Genomic DNA, 14,367 nt, shown 5'->3' with positions numbered 1-14,367 from the left:
TGATCTGAATGATGCATTTATTCAACATTTATCCCTTCAAATGAATACATTATAAGCATGCCAATAAGCCTTTCAAGATCAGGATTTTTCTCTACAAAACATGACTCCAAAGTAGAGACACACAGCCTACACATTGAATAATTTATTTTCCTGTGTTTAAAATGTTATTATTATTATTATTGTTGTTATTATTACTACTACTATTAATATTCATGGTGGCAGTAATGTAGTAATAGAAGTAAAATTACTGTTGGTTGCAGTGATTAGGTGGTAGTCTGGTGGAGCCAGATTTGATCGAAAATTTATATGGATGAAGCATTTTAATAGTAGATGGTTTATTATTTGCTTCACTGTTTGGGAAGTGCAGCAAGAGGCTGTGGTATTTCTCTCTCAGAACTCTGTTAGCTCTAGCACTAGTAATGAGTGATGATGCTATGTTTGTCTCTGATTTACTGTTTGACCCTTTTTCAGGCAATTAATGAAGATGACACCATTATTATCATAAAATGCTAGACCTTAAACTGTATTTTTAACTTGCTTAGCCACATTATGTACCATAATGCTGCAGTGGTGTTTCTTTGAGGTAATGATATTTGACAAACCTCTCACACTTTCTGTGAAACCGACCGAGGCTCGTTGTTTGTTTACAGTCCCCCTTTTCTGAAACTGCCTTCAGAAGCTGATGCACATACATCATAATAACATACTGAGAAAACAGCTCCAGTTTTTGGCACTTGCATTCCAGCTTTAAGCAGTGAAAGCATTGTTATCTACGTCTATGTCTATGTCTACATCCATACTCTGCAAGCCACCTGACGGTGTGTGGCAGAGGGTACTTTGAGTACATCTATCGGTTCTCCCTTCTATTCCAGTCTCGTATTGTTCGTGGAAAGAAGGATTGCCAGTATGCTTCTGTGTGGGCTCTAATCTCTCTGATTTTATCCTCATGGTCTCTTCGCAAGATATATGTAGGAGGGAGCAATATACTGCTTGACTCCTCGGTGAAGGTATGTTCTCAAAACTTCAACAAAAGCTTGTACCGGGTTACTGAGTGTCTCTCCTGCAAAGTCTTCCACTGGAGTTTATCTATCATCTCTGTAACTCTTTCGCGATTACTAAATGATCCTGTAACGAAATGCGCTGCTCTCCGTTGGATCTTCTCTATCTCTTCTATCAATCCTGTCTGGTACAGATGCCACACTGGTGAGCAATATTCAAGCGGTGGACGAACAAGTGTACTGTAACCTACTTCCTTTGTTTTCGGATTGCATTTCCTTAGGATTCTTCCAGTGAATCTCAGTCTGGCATCCGCTTTACTGACGATCAACTTTATATGATCATTCCATTTTAAATCACTCGTAATGCCTACTCCCAGACAATTTATGGAATTAACTGCTTCCAGTTGCTGACCTGCTATATTGTAGCTAAATGATAAGGGATCTTTCTTTCTATGTATTCGCAGCACATAACACTTGTCTACATTGAGATTCAATTGCCATTCCCTGCACCATGCGTCAATTCGCTGCAGATCCTCCTGCATTTCAGTACAATTTTCCATTGTTACAACCTCTCAATATACCACAGCATCATCCGCAAAAAGCCTCACTGAACTTCCGATGTCATCCATAAGGTCATTTATGTATATTGTGTATAGCAACGGTCCTACGACACTCCCCTGCGGCACACCTGAAATCACTCTTCCTTCGGAAGACTTCTCTCCATTGAGAATGACATGCTGCGTTCTGTTATCTAGGAATCTTCAATCCAATCACGCAATTGGTCTGATAGTCCATATGCTCTTACTTTGTTCATTAAACGACTGTGGGGAACTGTATTGAACGCCTTGCGGAGGTCAAGAAACACGGCATCTACCTGGGAACCTGTGTCTATGGCCCTCTGAGTCTAGTGGATGAATAGAGCGAGCTGGGTTTCACACGATCATCTTTTTCGAAACCCATGCTGATTCCTACAGAGTAGATTTCTAGTCATTATCCTCGAACATAATATGTGTTCCAAAATTCTATAACTGATTGACATTAGAGATATAGGTCTATAGTTCTGCACATCTGTTCGACGTCCCTTCTTAAAAACGGGGAGACCTGTGCCCTTTTCCAATCCTTTGGAATGCTATGCTCTTCTAGAGACCTACGGTACACTGCTGCAAGAAGGGGGGCAAGTTCCTTCGCATTCTCTGTGTAAAATCGAACTGGTATCCCATCAGGTCCAGTGGCCTTTTCTCTTTTGAGCGATTTTAATTGTATCCCTATCCCTCTGTTGTCTATTTCGATATCTACCATTTTGCCATCTGTGCGATAATCTAGAGAGGGAACTACAGTGCAGTCTTCCTCTGAAAAACAGCTCTGGAAAAATACATTTAGTATTTTGGCCTTTAGTCTGTCATCCTCTATCAGTACAATTTTGGTCACAGAGAGTCTAGATGTCCACCTACCACTTTGACATAAGACCAAAATTTCTTAGGATTTTCTGCTAAGTCGGTACGTAGAACATTACTTTCGAATTCATTGAACACCTCTCGCATAACTCTCCTCACATTACATTTCGCTTCGCGTAATTTTTGTTTGTCTGCAAGGCTTTGGCTATGTTTATGTTCGCTGTGAAGTTCCCTTTGCTTCCACAGCTGTTTTCTAACTCAGTTGTTGTACCACTGTGGCTCTTTTCCATCAAATGGTTCAAAAGGTTCCAAGCACCATGGGACCCAACCTCCGAGGCCACCAGTCCCCCAGAACCCAGAACCACCCAAACCCAACCAACCCAAGGACACCACACACACCCACCCACGCCCAAGGCAGGACTCGAACCTGCGACCGCAGCGGCCACGCAGCTCCAGACTGCAGCACCCAGAACCGTTTGGCCACCCCGGCCGGCAGCTCTTCACCATCTTTCACCAGTATAATTGCCCGTCTCTCAGAGCCATAAGTTTGCTACAGTAGTTTCAGGAGGATTTTAATGAACTTTTGTTGACGCCTAATGTAATTAATATGAAAGCCACCACTGCGTACGCAAATGAGAGGTCTGTTATTTCTGTGAATTACGTGACCTGTGTGTAGGCATTTAATCCCACGTACACTATGTGATCAAAAGTATCCGGACACCACAAAAACATATGTTTTTCATATTAGGTGCATTGTGCTGCCACCTGCTGCCAGGTACTCCATATCAGTGACCTCAGTAGTCATTAGACATTGTGAGAGAGCAGAATGGGGCGCTCCGCGGAACTCACGGACTTTGAACGTGGTCAGGTGATTGGGTGTCACTTTTGTCATAAGTCTGTATGCGAGATTTCCACACTCCTAAACATCCCTAGGTCCACTGTTTCCGATGTGATAGTGAAGTGGAAACGTGAAGGGACACGTACAGCACAAAAGCGTACAGCCCAACCTCGTCTGTTGACTGTCAGAGACCGCCAGCAGTTTAAGAGGGTCGTAATGTGTAATAGGCAGACATCTATCCACACCATCATACCAGGAATTCCAAACTGTATCAGGATCCACTGCAAACACTATGACAGTTAGGCGGGAGGTGAGAAAACTTGGATTTCATGATCAAGCGGCTGCTCATAAGCCACATATCACGCCGGTAAATGCCAAACGATGCCTTGCTTGGTGTAAGGATCATGAACATTTGACGATTGAACAGTGGAAAAATGTTGTGTCGAGTGACGAATCACGGTACACAATGTGGCGATCTGATGACAGAATGTGGCTATGGCGAATGCCCAGTGAATGTCGTCTGCCAGCGTGTGTAGTGCTTTTGATTTCAGCAATCTTTCATTTGATTTGCTGGTGAGAGATACAAAAACATCTGCATGAATAGGCCTTCAAACTTAATTTAATGCAGAGCATCAACACTTTGCTCAATGTAGCAACCAACCAATATTTTTGAAATGTTTTTGCTGGACATTATAATTTTTACGGTGACAGCTGGCAAAGCATTTGTTGTTGTTGTGGTCTTCAGTCCTGAGACTGGTTTGATGCAGCTCTCCATGCTACTCTATCCTGTGCAAGCTTCTTCATCTCCCAGTACCTACTGCAACCTACATCCTTCTGAATCTGCTTAGTGTATTCATCTCTTGGTCTCCCTCTACAATTTTTACCCTCCACACTGCCATCCAATACCAAATTGGTGATCCCTTGATGCCTCATAACATGTCCTACCAACCGATCCCTTCTTCTAGTGAAGTTGTGCCACAAACTTCTCTTCTCCCCAGTCCTCTTCAACACCTCCTCATTAGTTATGTGATCTACCCATCTAATCTTCAGCATTCTTCTGTAGCACCACATTTCGAAAGTTTCTATTCTCTTTTTGTCTAAACGAGTTATCGTCCATGTTTCACTTCCATACATGGCTACACTCCATACAAATACTTTCAGAAATGTCTTCCTGACACTTAAATCTATACTCGATGTTAACAAATTTCTCTTCTTGAGAAACGCTTTCCTTCCCATTGCCAGTCTACATTTTATATCCTCTCTACTTCGACCATCATCACTTATTTTGCTCCCAAAATAGCAAAACTCCTTTACTACTTTAAGTGTGTCATTTCCTAATCTAATTCCCTCAGCATCACCCGACTTACTTCGACTACATTCCATTATCCTCGTTTTGCTTTTGTTGATGTTCATCTTGTATCCTCCTTTCAAGACACTATCCATTCCATTCAACTGCTCTTCCAAGTCCTTTGCTGTCTCTGACAGAATTACAATGTCATCGGCGAACCTCAAAGTTTTTATTTCTTCTCCATGGATTTTAATACCTACTCCGAATTTTTCTTTTGTTTCCTTCACTGCTTGCTCAATATAGACATTGAATAACATCGGGGATAGGCTACAACCCTGTCTCACTCCCTTCCCAACCACTGCTTCCCTTTCATGACCCTCGACTCTTATAACTGCCACCTGGTTTCTGTACAAATTGTAAATAGCCTTTCGCTCCCTGTATTTTACCCCTACCACCTTCAGAATTTGAAAGAGCGTATTCCAATCAACATTGTCAAAAGCTTTCTCTAAGTCTACAAATGCTAGAAACGTAGGTTTACCTTTCCTTAATCTAGCTTCTAAGATAAGTCGTACAAAGCAATGTCACCTATCTCATATACAGTGCTGTGTAAAACTGGTGATGTTGGAGTGCTCAGAACATCAATGAGATGCTTGACATTAAGTGAATCCTATGACGTAGTGAAAAGCAAAATATTCTCTCGTGACAGTAAACAGACATGATTTACCCCAAGCAGGTGTGTTGAAATTAACTAGTTGATGAATGGCACATGGAAAATTTATCATGTGGGCTGGATTCTCATTCAATTCAGTAAACTGTAATTTTTGTGTAATTACTTTCCAATGAAAATTCCATTAGATCACACAAAGTCAATTTGCTGAAGTGTTTTCCACCACAATAGGCTTATGTAATTCATGGTGAGAATTCACATATGGGTCAATAGTCACGTACCTAGATTGTCATTTTTCTATGTAATTCATTTTAAAAAAAAATACATTTTCTTCATGGGTAAACAACTTCTTAGCACTCCTGAAAAACAGTCTGTGTGTGTGTGTGTGTGTGTGTGTGTGTAAAAGGGTGGGAGGGGGGGGGGGTTATATATGGTGACATTAACCTTTACCCAATTTGATATATTTTTGCAGTGTGTTTATCTTCAGATTGAAAGCACTCTTAGAAGGTACAACTTTAATTTAATCTTCTCATCTATAAAATGTGGCATTAGTGTGCAGAAAATAATATTATTTACAGTTGCCCACACATTGCAACATTCAGTATCATTTTTAATTTTATGAAATAACTGGTCATTAGAGTGTTCAATAACATTTCTCAAATTTGTTGCTTATAATGTTGACAAAGCATATTTATGATGTTGTGTAACGTATACCTAAATCTCAAATTTTATTTACTCTGATTGGATTTATAACACTAAGAAATTTACTTATTGATTGTTGCAACTGAAAATCAGTTGGGTTGAGTCCATCATATAAGGATATAAATTAGTATGTAATTGGGAATTAAATAATCATGACAGGCTGGATACTAAGTGAAACTCACTTTGACTCCCTGGAAGAGCTTCATCTGAAGTGTAAACAGGCATGAGTGAGGACAATCTATAAGAAAGGCTTTCTTGAACTGCTGCAGAAGAATCATTGGTTGATTGCTACATTGAATGGCTTTCTGACCCACATCATACAAGAGGTAGTGTTGGATGCTTGGGCTTCAGATATCATTTTCTTGTTTGATAAGGAGCTAGAACAACAGGAAGTTATCTACTAGCAATAACATAATTTTCCTTTTCTTTATATAGTATACCTCTAAAAGTACTTATAGGTGAAGACTGTGTGATTGACCTACGTCTCACAGTATTGCAAAATATTTTATATAGAAAAATTAAAATATTACTGTTAAAAGGCACTTTCTAGATAGGAAAAGTTACAACAAAAACAAATGTACACAAAGCGTTTTCTGTAATCTATACACACACTGTAAACAAAATTTAATAATGTAATATACATACTATTATTATTACAATAATGTACAATATTGAAGGGGAGCTGAATTCAAATGTGGAGTGCTGGGTCAAGAAGGAATCAAGTGAAACTGCAAGATGAATAAGTGAATGAGCCACGAGCACTGAAAACTGAATCAGTGAGTGAGCAAAGAATGGAATGACTTGTGGGCTGCCTTGTGATCTGATCTGTGTGGAGTAGTGGTGTAGGCAAGTGAGGAATGGTAGGTGAGTAGTAAGTGCTTGATGAGAAAATGGTGGTATGCAAGTGGTGAGTAGTGAATGGAGAACTAGCTGACCAGTTCTCGTAAGTTAGTTCCTTGCAGCATGCCCACTCTGGTGAAATGTCAAGCATTCCTGTCCTGTAGGGTATGGTCTCTTGTAGTGAAGCACTGAATTGACCAAAATGACAGTTTCTTCAATGGTGCTATCAAAATGTCAACTCCATGAAAGGTGCCATTTCAAATCGAGCAGAAGTAAAAGGTGAGAAAGTGTTTTATGCATTAATGCAGATTCTAAAGAACTGACCTTTCTCCGCTTTCTATTCTTTTCTTGCTAGAAAAATCTATTAACAAAAAACTCTCTCTCTCTCTCTCTCTCTCTCTCTCTCTCTCTCTCTCTCTCTCACACACACACACACACACACACACACACACACACACGTCATCTATAGCACATTTTTCTGTGGCTTTGGAGAAATTTGTTACTATAACGCTAGAACATATGCGACAATTCACCATCTTCCATGGGACACTGTTGCACAGACTGCCCTAGAATGTATGTTCTGTTCAGTGACTTCACGGGTGATACGTTTTGGATCTGAAGAGCTACCACTTGTTTTTTTCTGAGTCATCAATTGCTCACTCCATAGAAGGATGTAGCTCTTTTAACTATTTCAGGAGCAGGTTGCTCTTTATTAATTAAAACAAGTCAATAAACAGCGAGAACTTGTAGTCTGACCAGCAGGCATAGTTCTTCACCAAAGCTTGAGGAACAACCTGCTAGGCCCATATGATGGAGAAAACATTCAAGAGAGATATGCAAAGTTTGCATCATCTTGAAAGCAAAGTGGTTAAAACTATAGTTTCTCATTCTGTAGGAGCAGGGTTAATTTCCCATGTGACTGTCCAAATTTAGATTTTCTGTGGTTTTTCTAAATGGCTTAAGGCGATTTCCAGGATTATTTCTGTAACAGGGACACAACCAACTGCTTTCCCCCAACAAAGTTCATGCTCCAACTATAATAACTCATTCTCAACATATTAAACCCTGATCTTTGTACTGCATAATGCAAAAGATGTGTGCAAAATAGACACAAAAACTTGAAGCTGCCAGATCAGTTCCAAAATGACACGCTTTTTTGACCATTCTCCAGTACTGTCCTGCCTGGGATTGGGACAGTTTTTATTTTGACTGGGACTAGAACAGATCAGATCATGAGTCAGCCGATGAGTCATTCGACTCTTTTTTTCTCACTCACCAATTTAGTTTTCAGTGCTCTTGGCTCATTCAATGATCCATCTTCCAGTTTGACTTGATTCCTTCTTGACTCAGCACTCCCCATTTGAATTCAGATCGCCATCGATATTGTTCATTATTGTAATAATAATAATAATAATAATAATAATAGTTTGTATCTGACATTATTAAATATTATGTTTATAGTGTGTGTAAAGTTTACAGAACATGCTTTGTGTACAACTGTTTTTGTTGTAACTTTTTCTATCTAGAAAGTGCCTCTTAATAGTAATATTTTAATTTTCCTATATAAAACTTTTTGCAGTGCTATGAAACATTAGTCAGATACAGTCTTCAACAATAAGTGCCTTAAGGGGCATATGGTTTGATTCTATTGAACTGTGTAAAGAAAAGGAAAATTATATTATTGCTAGCAGATAACTTCCTGTTGTTCTCAATCCTCATCAAATATCTGAAGCCCAAGCATCCAACAGTACCTCTGGTATGATGCGGGTCAGGAAGCCATTCAACATAACAATCAACCAATGATTCTTCTACAGCAATTCAAGAAAGCCTTTCTTAAGGATTGTCCTCATTCATGCCTGCTAATACTTCAGATGGAGCTCTTCCAGGGAGTCAAAGTGAGTTTCAATCAGTATCCAGCCTGTCATGATTCATTAATTCCCAATTACATACTAATTTACTTTCTTTTATGATGGCCTCACCACAACTGATTTTCAGTTGCAACAATCAATAAGTAAATTTCTTAGTGTTATAAATCCAATCAGAGTAAATAAAATTTGAGATACGACTTCCTCAAATCCTGCCCTGAAATGAGATCCATCCTTCATGAAATCCTCCCCACTCCACCAAGAGTGTCTTTCCGCCGTCCACCTAACCTTCGTAACCTCTTAGTTCATCCCCATGAAATCCCCAAACCACCTTCCCTACCCTCTGGCTCCTACCCCTGTAACTGCCCCCGGTGTAAAACCTGTCCCATGCACCCTCCCACCACCACCTATTCCAGTCCTGTAACCCGGAAGGTGTACACGATCAAAGGCAGAGCCACGTGTGAAAGCACCCACGTGATTTACCAACTGACCTGCCTACACTGTGAAGCGTTCTATGTGGGAATGACCAGCAACAAACTGTCCATTCGCATGAATGGACACAGGCAGACAGTGTTTGTTGGTAATGAGGATCACCCTGTGGCTAAACATGCCTTGGTGCACGGCCAGCACATCTTGGCACAGTGTTACACCATCCGGGTTATCTGGATACTTCCCACTAACACCAACCTGTCTGAACTCCGGAGATGGGAACTTGCCCTTCAGCATATCCTCTCTTCTCGCTATCCGCCAGGCCTCAATCTCCGCTAATTTCTAATTTCAATCTGCCGCCGCTCATACCTCACCTGTCTTTCAACATCATCTTTGCCTCTGTACTTCCGTCCCGACTGACATCTCTGCCCAAACTCTTTGCCTTTACAAATGTCTGCTTGTGTCTGTGTATATGCGGATGGATATGTGTGTGTGTGCGCGAGTGTATACCTATCCTTTTTTTCCCCTAAGGTAAGTCTTTCCGCTCCCGGGATTGGAATGACTCCTTACCCTCTCCCTTAAAACCCATATCCTTTTGTCTTTCCTTCTCCTTCCCTCTTTCCTGACGAGGCAACCGTTGGTTGCGAAAGCTAGATTTTTGTGTGTATGTTTGTGTTTGTTTGTGTGTCTATCGACCTGCCAGCGCTTTTGTTTGGTAAGTCTCATCATCTTTCTTTTTAAATTTGAGATTTAGGTATACGTTACACAACATCATAAATATGCTTTGTCAACATTATAAGCAACAAATTTGAGAAATGTTATTGAACACTCTAATGACCAGTTATTTCATAAAATTAAAAATGATACTGAGTGTAGCAATGTGAGAGATGATGTTTGGTTTGTGGGGCGCTCAACTGCGTGGTTATCAGCGCCCGTACAATTACCCAATCTTTGCTCAGTCCAATTTCGCCACTTTCCTGGATGATGATGAAATGATGAGGACAACACAAACACCCAGTCATCTCGAGGCAGGTGAAAATCCCTGACCCCGCTGGGAATCGAACCCGGGACCCCGTGCTCGGGAAGCGAGAACGCTACCGCGAGACTACGAGCGGCGGACAAAGTGTAGCAATGTGTGGGCAACTGTAAATAATATTATTTTCTTAACACTAATGCCACATTTTATAGATGAGAAGATTAAATTAAAGTTGTACCTTCTAAGAGTGCTTTCAATCTGAAGATAAACACACTGCAAAAATATATCAAATTGGGTAAAGGTTAATGTCACCAAATATAACCATCCCCCCTCCCACCCTTTTACACACACACACACACACACACACACACACACACACAGAGAGAGAGAGAGAGAGACAGACAGACAGACAGACAGACAGACCGTTTTTCAGGAGTGCTAAGAAGTTGTTTACCCATGAAGAAAAAGTATTTTTCTTGAAATGAATTACATAGAACAACGACAATCTAGGTACGTGACTATTAACCCACATGTGCATTCTCACCATGAATTACATAAGCCTACTGTGGTGGAAAACACTTCAGAAAATTAACTTTGTGTGATCTAATGGAACTATCATTGGAAAGTAATTACACAAAAATTACAATTTACTGAACTGAATGAGAATCCAGCCCACATGATAAATTTTCCATGTGCCATTCATCAACTAGTTAACAATTTCAACACACTTTCTTGGGGTAAATCATGTCTGTTTACTGTCACGAGAGAATATTTTGCTTTTCACTATGTCATGGGATTCATTTAATGTCAAACATCTCATTGACGTTCTGAGCACTCCAACATCACCAGTTTTACACAGCACTGTGTATGAGATGGGTGACATTGCTTTGTATCCTGATAAATGCTTTGCCAGCTGTCACTGTAAAAATTATAATGTCCTGCAAAAACACTTCAAAAATATTGGTTGGTTGCTAAGTTGAGCAAAGTGTTGATGCTCTGCATTAAATTAAGTTTTAAAGGCCTATTGATGCATATGTTTTTGTATCTCTCACCAGCAAATCAAATGAAAGTTTGCTTAAATCAAAAGATAACAATGCTTTCACTGCTTAAAGATGGAATGCAAGTGCCAAAAACTGGAGCTTTTCGCTCAGGTATGATATTTTGACGTATGTGCATCAGCTTCTGAAGGCATTTTCAGAAAAGGGGGACTGTAAAGAAACAATGAACCTTGATCAGTTTTGTAAAAATTGTGAGAGGTTTGTCAAATGTCATTACCTCAAAGAAACACCACTACAGAGTTATGGTATGTAATGTGGCCAATAGGATTTTACAGTAATAAGGTGCCATCTTCATTAACTGCCTGAAAAAGGGTCAAACAGTAAATCAGAGAGAAACATAGAATCATCACTCATTACTTGTACTAGAGCTTACAGAGTTCTGAGAGAGAAATGCCACAGCCTCTTGCTGCACGTCCCAAACAGTGGAGCAAATAATAAACCATATACTATTAAAATGCTTCATCCATATAAATTTTCCATCAAATCTGGCTCCACCAGATCATCCTAATCACTGCAACCAACAATAATTTTACTACTGCACTACTGCCACCATCACTATTAACAGTAGTAGTAGTAGTAGTAGTAACAGTTTAAACACAAGAAAATAAATTATTCAATGTGTAGGTATGGTATGGTGCGGGTAAGAAAGCCATTCATGTTAGCAATCAACCAATGATTCTTCTGCAGCAATTCAAGAAATCCTTTCTCATGGATTGTCCTCACTGTTGTCTGCTTACACTTCAGATGAAGTTCTTCAAGGGAGTCAAGTGAGTTTCAATCTTCATCCAGCCTGTCATGGTCATTTGGTTCCCAACTAAATAATGGTTTATTTTCTTTTCTGAAGCCCTGACTCCAACTGATAAGTAAGTCTCTCAGTGCAATAAATCCAAACAGATTAAATAAAATTATGGAATTAGGTATACAGCATTTTAAAAATTTTATAAATATGGTTTGCCAAAATTATAAGTTACTAATTCATGCTCTCTAATGACCAGTTATTCCACAAAAATAAAAATGATTTGAGTGTTGCAAATGCAAGTGTGGGTTGATGAGTGTAAGTAATAATAGTTTCTATTCATTAATGTCACATTTTACAGATGAAAAGACTAAATTAAAGTTGTACCTTCTAAGAGCGCTTTCGATTTGAAGAAAGACACTGCAAAACTATTTCGAATAGGGTAAAGGACACCCTTTTATACATAGATTAAAAAAGCTTTGCATCACCCCGAACTCCTGAAGATACTTGCTGACTGTGGATATTGTATAACATACACAGTCCCTTTGACTGTTCAGAAATGTCACTAAACCCACCCAAAGATGTAAACAACCATGCTTACCAGTGCCTATCAGACGGAGGGGGTCTGACAGACGATCAGTTTCAGTCATTCCACCAGGGCGGAGGTACATGGCTCATGTTGTCTGTAGTTCAACCATGTATAGATGGTCGATACTGCGGTTCGATCACAACCACATTGTTACTTTGTGCCAGGGAGGGCTTTCAACAAGGGAAGTGTCCAGCATCTCAGAGTGAACCAAAGCAATGTTGTTCGGACATGGAGGGGATACAGAGAGACAGGAACTGTCGATGACATGCCTCGCTCAGGATGCCCAAGGGCTACGACTGCAGTCGATGACCGCTACCTACAGACTGTGGCTCAGGGGAACACTCACAGCAATGCGACCATGTTGAATAATGCTTTCCGTGCAGCCACAGGACGTCGTGTTATGACTTAAACTGAGTGCAATAGGTTGCATGATGTGCAACTTCACTCCCGATGTCCATGGTGAGGTCCATCTTTGCAACCAGGACACTATTCAGCATGGTACAGATGGGCCCAACAAAACGCGAATGAACTGCTCAAAATTGGCTTCACCTTCTCTTCTCCGATGAGTGTCGCACACGCCTTCAACCAGACAATTGTGGGAGATGTGTTTGGAGACAACCCGGTCAGCATGAATGCCTTAGACACAGTGTCCAGCAAGTGCAGCAAAGTGGAGGTTCCCTGCCGTTTTGGGGTAGCATTATGTGGGGCCAACGTACGCCGTTGGTGGTCATGGAAGGCGCTGTAATGGCTGTACGATATGTGAATGCCACCCTTTGACTGATAGTGCACACACATCAGTGAGACATTCGTCTTCCTGGTCAATAATTCGCGCCCCCATCGTGCACATCTTGTAAATGACTTCCTTCAGGATAACGACAACACTCAACTAGAGTGGCCAGCATGTTCTCCATTCATGAACCCTACCAACATGCTTGGGATAGTTTGAAAAGGGCTGTTTATGGACGACGCGACGCACCAACCACTCTGAGGGATCTATGCTGAATCGCCATTGAGGAGTTGGTCAATCTGGACCAACAGTGCCTTGATGAACTTGTGGATAGTATGCCATGACGAATACAGGCATATATCAATGCAAGAGGTTATGCTACTGGGTATTAGAGGCACTGGTGTGTACAGCAGTCTGGACCACCATCTTTGGAGGTCTCTTTGTATGGTGGTACAACATGCAATGTGTGGTTTTCATGAACAATAAAAAGGGCGAAAATGATGTTTATATTGATCTCTATTCCAATTTTCTATACAAGTTCTGGAACTCTTGGAACCGAGGTGCTGCAAAACTTTTTTTGGTGTGTATATCACCAAATACAATGTCAAGTTTAAAATAACTGCCAGAATAAAGGCCAGTGCTCCAAACATTAACTCAGCTGCCATACTTTTGAACCTACCATACATCCTATATCTCGTTTTGTAACATGCAATACAAATCCGATTTAGAAAAATGTTGATGAAAAGTTACTTGAAACAATGTCAGTTTGCTGAATCGGTCTTTATCCATTTGATGCTGTAATGTGTGGGAATTCTTCAGTTTGGCAGGAGTTCCATGCTACCATCAGTTCCAAGGAAGACAGTCTGGGGCCTATAGCAATTGTCACAATAGACAAATATTGATCTGAGGTATAGTTTCATAGAAGTAATGATTCCTTAAACATGTACAATTCCAGATCCCAATGCTTCACAAGTTGCTTCTGAAAATTTTACGTACCCCAGTTTCCTCTTCTATGGAATAGGAGGAGTTGACAAGGAGAATTTTTTTCAATTTGTTTCCAAATTTTACTTTGTTGTCTATCAGAGATTTTGTATCACTGAGTAAGTGATCAAAAATTTAAATTGCTGCATTATGCACATCTTTTCATTCTAAGGGTAATCTGAATGTGGAGTAATCATTTTTCCTTCAGGTATTGTCATTATCGACATCATTATTCCTTTTGAACTGGAGTGGATTATTTACCATAAACTTTTTGAGGGA

General features: G+C 40.2%; 1 protein-coding gene across 1 annotated transcript in view; it reads left to right on the top strand.

Moving 5' to 3' along the window:
* The window catches only part of LOC126100158 (carboxypeptidase D-like), a 250,461-nt gene that overhangs the window by 170,589 nt on the left and 65,505 nt on the right, over nucleotides 1-14,367 (top strand). The window lies entirely within an intron of this gene.

This window comes from Schistocerca cancellata, chromosome 9, assembly GCF_023864275.1.
Source record: "Schistocerca cancellata isolate TAMUIC-IGC-003103 chromosome 9, iqSchCanc2.1, whole genome shotgun sequence".
Taxonomy (NCBI): Eukaryota; Metazoa; Arthropoda; class Insecta; order Orthoptera; family Acrididae; genus Schistocerca; species Schistocerca cancellata.
Note: the sequence above shows the minus strand (reverse complement) of the source record. Positions and strands in the feature narration are given on the sequence as shown.